Here is a 5,698-nt window from a genome sequence, read left to right as displayed (position 1 = left end):
AGAAAAATAGCTCTACGCTAAGTTGAGTGAGTGTGAGTTCGGGTTACGAGAGGTAACTTTTTTGCGGCACGTGGTTTCTGCTGAGGGGATCCATGTTGACCCGAAGAAGATTGAGGCTGTGCTTGAGTGGAAACAACCTAAGAATGTATCTGAGATCCGTAGTTTTATGGGTTTGGTGAGATATTATCGGTGGTTTGTCGATGGGTTCTCTCTGATTGCAACTACTCTAACTAAGCTACTCCGCGAGGGTGTTCCTTTTGTCTGGATTGATATGCAGCAATTGAGCTTTCAAAAGCTCAAGTCTCTTCCGACTCAGGCTCTTATTTTGATATAGCCTGAATTTAAGAAAGAATTTGTGGTATACATGATGCGTTGCATGTTGGTTTGGGTTTTATTCTGATGCAAAATGGTAAGGTCGTGGCTTATGCGTCCCGTCAGCTTAAGACACATGAGGGGAATTATCCGACGCATGATCTCTAGTTGGCTACGGTGGTTTTTACGTTGAAAATCTAGAGACACTATCTGTATGGTGAGAGGTGTATTATGTACACTGATCACTATAGCCTCAAGTATCTCCTTACCTAGAAGGAGTTGAATCTTAGGTAGGGTCGATGGATTGAGCTGCTCAAATATTATGATTACACGATAGATTATCATCCTGGTAAGGCCAATGTGGTGGTCGATGCTCTTAGTCGTAGAATGATGACTGATTTGAGAGAAATGTTCGCTCGCATTAGTCTATTCGATAATGGGAGTTTGTTAGCCAAGTTGCAAGTTAAGCCAACTTGGATTGATCAAATTTCTAAATAAGTAGTTAGGGGATGAGTCTCTGGTTGAGAATTGCAGTACTTCAAATTTTGGGCTGCATAAAGATGGAGTTCTGTGTTTTCGAGGTCAAATCTATGTGTCAAATGATTCTGATTTGAGGCAGGCGATTCTGAGAGAGGCGCATAGTAGCCCTTATGATATGCATTCCGGTGGTATAAGATGTATCACGATCTTCGTGAGTTGCACTGGGGTTCCTATTTCAATAATTTCTAATAGAGATCCTCGCTTTACGTCTCGATTCCTGAAGAAATTGCATAGGGCTCTGGGTTCAAGACTGGACTTCAGTACAGTGTTCCATTCTCAGACCGATGTTCAATCTGAGAGTGTGATTAAAATACTGGAGGATATGCTTTAGAGTTGTGTGTTAGAATTCTAAGGTAGTTGGAAGGATTATTGGAAACACAAAAAATTATATATTTTTTCATACCCAATTTTACTTAAATTCATTCAAAATCAGTTAAATTCTTGTCGAAAAATAAATAAATATTATAAAATAATTAAATCATGTTAAAAATATGAACATGGTGAATTTATTTAATTTTATACTTAATTTTGATTAATTTTGACTATTTTCGGCAGATTCGTGCAAAGGGCGAAAATTGGCTCGGCTGACACTACTGAAAGCACAAAATCGAGAAGCAATTTGAAGTGTCAAGGCACTTTAATTTCCAGCCTAAGATGGTCCAGAAATGTGTATAATTCATAATTTAATTAATTTTAATTTATTCCCCATTTAATGTGGGTTAAATAAATTATTTTTAATTAATTATGGAGAAAGGGTCCAGTTGAACCGCACTGGTCGAGCCAAAATGAGTGAACTGAACCAGCCACTAAATGGGCAGTCCAGAACCTTCCATATGCTGACCCAAATCAGCATTTTAGCTGATTAAATATGCTTTCAAAAAAGCCCTCAAAATACTTCTAAATTGTATTCAAACACCACCTTAAATTATATCTTTGTAGATTTGCCCCAAGCTTAAAATAGAAAAGTTGAAACTCTCAACTTTGCCATGTGTGTGGCCGGCCAAGGGAGGTCTCTTTGGCTGATGGAATTTTCTATTTTTAGCAGCCACAATCAGCTATAAAAGCCACCCCTTGCTGATCATTCAAAGCATCACTCACTTCACATCATTCTCTCATTCCCTTTCTCACTTTTCTCTCATTTTTTCCATTCCATTCCCTCTTGTTCAAGTACCGATTTCTTCTCTTGAAAATGTGGCTTCTATCAGCCATTTTGGAGCAGGAATTAGGTTTTCATAAGCCACCTTGATAGCCAAGGCCAATGAAGAATGAAGAACGGAGCAACTAGTCAAGCTACGAAGAAACACCAAATTTGCCTCTTGTCCCCTAACTCTTTAATTTTTGTTGTTGTTTTGACGAACATGTTTATGAACATTTATGCTATTCAAATGGTTATTTTAATCAATTCAGCTTAGATTATGTTTGTGTTGGGTTGATTATATTCTGCCTGCTTAAATTGTTAAAATGATGTTTATGCTGTTATAAGCCTCGGTAAGATGCTTGATTAAGTAAAACAATGCCTAAGTTATTCTTGCGTTACGACTGTGAGGTAACTAATGAATTAATTATTTAAACGGATAGAAATTGTAAATAATTTAAACAGTACTTAATCAGTACATGTTTATTATTCTAAGGTAGCTGAAGGGTAAATTAGCAATGTATCTGGCGATATTATTGCCTTGCATAACTTGCAAGATTATTTTGATTAAATTGTTTCAAGGTAGGGATGACTTGTTACTTTACAAAGTCTTTTATATGCTTACTAGATTTAATTAATTGTTTGAATTGACATAGGGATATGCAAGTGATTGGTTCAATTTAATGAGTATGTATGTTCAATAGCATGTTTGCTTGCTAGAATATGTTTAGTCGGTTGAATTGACATAGGGATATGTCAAGAGATGGAAGGATTTTTGTATGTAAGTTTGTTCATAAGTTAGCAAATTACCAGGTTGCTGTGAATTTATTCGTAATAGTATAAACATGAGTTTAATAATTCTGAGCTCAAGAAATATAATTAATCCAACACAAGTATGTTACATTGATTAAATCTTATTTGAAATCGTGCATTGGAACTCTTTTGTTATTTTTAATTATTTAGTTTTTAAATAGTTTTTGACCACCTTTTAAAACCAAATTATTTTTACCTCACCGAAGTGTTTTACAATTAATTTCATAAATAATTCTTTTACAGTCCCTGTGGGTACGATAACTCGACATTTACTTGCCACTTTATTACTTGTTGCGATTGTGTACACTTGCACATTTTTCCGTCGTGCTAAGTTTTTGGCGCCTTTTGTCGGGGACTACTTCAAAAAGTCATTATTTGTGAATTTGTTAGTTTTACATTTTAGTTTAATTTTCTATTTAATTTTTAACTTAATTAATTTTTCTGTGATTATTTTAGGTGTTTATGAGTATTGATCGAATTATTGACCTACTCCCTCTAAACCCTAAGATTGAACGAACTTTTCGACAGTGAAGAAGGACTAAAGGAATGAATTTTGAGAATATGAATCAAGGAAATGGAGGAAACCTTGCTCAAAATCCTATCCTTATTGCTGATGATAGGGATAGAGCCTTGAGACAGTATGCAGTGCCTGTTTTTAATGATCTTAATCCGGGTATTAGGAGACCCGAAATCGAGGCACAACAATTTGAGCTGAAGCCAGTGATGTTCCAAATGCTTCAAACAGTGGGCCAATTCAGTGGAATGCCTACAGAAGATCCTCATCTTAATTTAAGACTGTTTATGGAGGTGAGCGACTTTTTCAAATTAGCTGGAGTTTTCAAAGATGCATTATGATTGAAGTGTTCCCGTACTCACTAAGGGACAGAGCTCGAGCCTGGTTGAATTCATTACCACCAAACTCAATTTGTACATAGCAAGAGTTAGCCGAAAGATTCCTCATGAAGTATTTCCCACCTAGTAAGAATGCTAAGTTTTGGAATGAGATCACTGTTTTCCAACAAATAGATGATGAGTCCTTGTATGAGGCATGGGAACGATACAAAGACCTATTACAGAAATGCCCTCATCATGGAATCCCACATTGCATCCAACTTGAGACATTTTATAATGGTCTTAATGCTCACATGAGAATGGTAGTGGACGCTTCTGCTAACGGTGCTCTCCTTTTTAAGTCCTATAATGAGGCTTACGAAATCATCGAGAGGATCGCCAGTAACAATTATCAAAGGCCAACCAATCGAGCAGCGTCAGGAAGATGAGTCGCTGGAATACATGAAGTGGACGCTCTCACTTCACTCGCATCTTAGGTATCTTCAATATCCTCAATGCTTAAGAATCTTACCACTAATGGGTCTAACAGTTTTGTAGCCCAACCACCTCACCAATTTGAGAGTATAGCCTGTGTTTATTGTGGGGAGGGACATTTGTTCGAAGAATTTCCATCAAACCCTGAATCCATATATTAGATGGGTAACCAGAACCGAAACCGAGGAAGGCAAGGACTACAATCCAACTTCTATAACCCATCGTGGCGAAACCAGCCGAATTTTTCTTAGAGCAACCAAGGGGCTGGAACTAGTAACAACTACGCTCAATCTAGACAGACTCAGCCACCTAGTTTTTCCCAGGAAGTTCAGAAACTAGCTCAGGCCGAATCATCTAATAGCTTAGAGAATTTATTGAAGGCATACATGGAAAAAAATGATGCCACTCTAAGGAATTTGGAGAATCAAGTGGGCCAACTGGCTAATGAACACGAGAACCAACCACAAGGTGCTTTACCTAGTGACACAGAGAATCTAAGGAATCCGGGGAAGGAGCATTGTAAAGTGTTGACATTGAGGAGCGAAAAGACAATAGAGCCCAACACTATCGAAGCTAAAAAGGAGCCAACTGATGCTCAAGACTCAGAGGAAGTTCAAATGCGTGCTGAAATTCCAGTTGCACAAGAACCAAAATCTGAAAAACCCAACAAGGTAATTCCAGAACCAACTAATTCCAATCAACTAACAAATCTGTTAGATCCAGAATTACCATAGAAAATGAATCAACCAATTCCAGTAAAGAAACCACCACCACCCTACCCTCAAAGAATTCAGAAACAGAAGTAGGAAATTTAATTCAAGAAATTTCTAGACGTACTCAAGCAACTTCACATCAACATCCCATTGGTTGAAGCACTTGAACAAATGCCAAACTACGTCAAGTTTATGAAGGATATCCTGTCCAAAAAATGAAGACTTGGAGAATTTGAGATGGTAGCTCTAACGAAGGAACGTAGCGCATATCTTCAAGATGCCAAACTACCCCCAAAGCTGAAGGATCCCAGATGTTTTACCATACCATGCAACATTGGAGCAATATATTGTGGTAAGGCTTTATGTGACTTAGGTGTGAGTATTAACTTGATGCCTATGTCAATATTTAGAAAGTTGGGGATAAGTGAAGTTAGACCTACCACGGTTACACTTCAGCTAGCAGATCGATCCTTAGCACATCTAGAAGGAAAAATCGAAGATGTATTGGCACGTCAAGTTTATGAAGGATATCCTGTCCAAAAAATGAAGACTTGGAGAATTTGAGATGGTAGCTCTAACGAAGGAACGTAGCGCATATCTTCAAGATGCCAAACTACCCCCAAAGCTGAAGGATCCCAGATGTTTTACCATACCATGCAACATTGGAGCAATATATTGTGGTAAGGCTTTATGTGACTTAGGTGTGAGTATTAACTTGATGCCTATGTCAATATTTAGAAAGTTGGGGATAAGTGAAGTTAGACCTACCACGGTTACACTTCAGCTAGCAGATCGATCCTTAGCACATCTAGAAGGAAAAATCGAAGATGTATTGGTACGAGTAGATAAATTTATTTTC

At 37.6% G+C, this 5,698-nt stretch overlaps 1 non-coding gene across 1 annotated transcript; it reads right to left on the bottom strand.

Moving 5' to 3' along the window:
• Positions 1–3,790: 3,790 nt before the first annotated feature.
• LOC121203946 (small nucleolar RNA R71) lies at positions 3,791–3,896 on the bottom strand. Its single transcript, XR_005898879.1, has one exon. It is a non-coding gene; the product is annotated as a small nucleolar RNA R71 (small nucleolar RNA).
• Positions 3,897–5,698: the final 1,802 nt, after the last annotated feature.

This window comes from Gossypium hirsutum, chromosome A07 (assembly GCF_007990345.1).
Source record: "Gossypium hirsutum isolate 1008001.06 chromosome A07, Gossypium_hirsutum_v2.1, whole genome shotgun sequence".
Classification (NCBI taxonomy): domain Eukaryota; kingdom Viridiplantae; phylum Streptophyta; class Magnoliopsida; order Malvales; family Malvaceae; genus Gossypium; species Gossypium hirsutum.
Note: the sequence above shows the minus strand (reverse complement) of the source record. Positions and strands in the feature narration are given on the sequence as shown.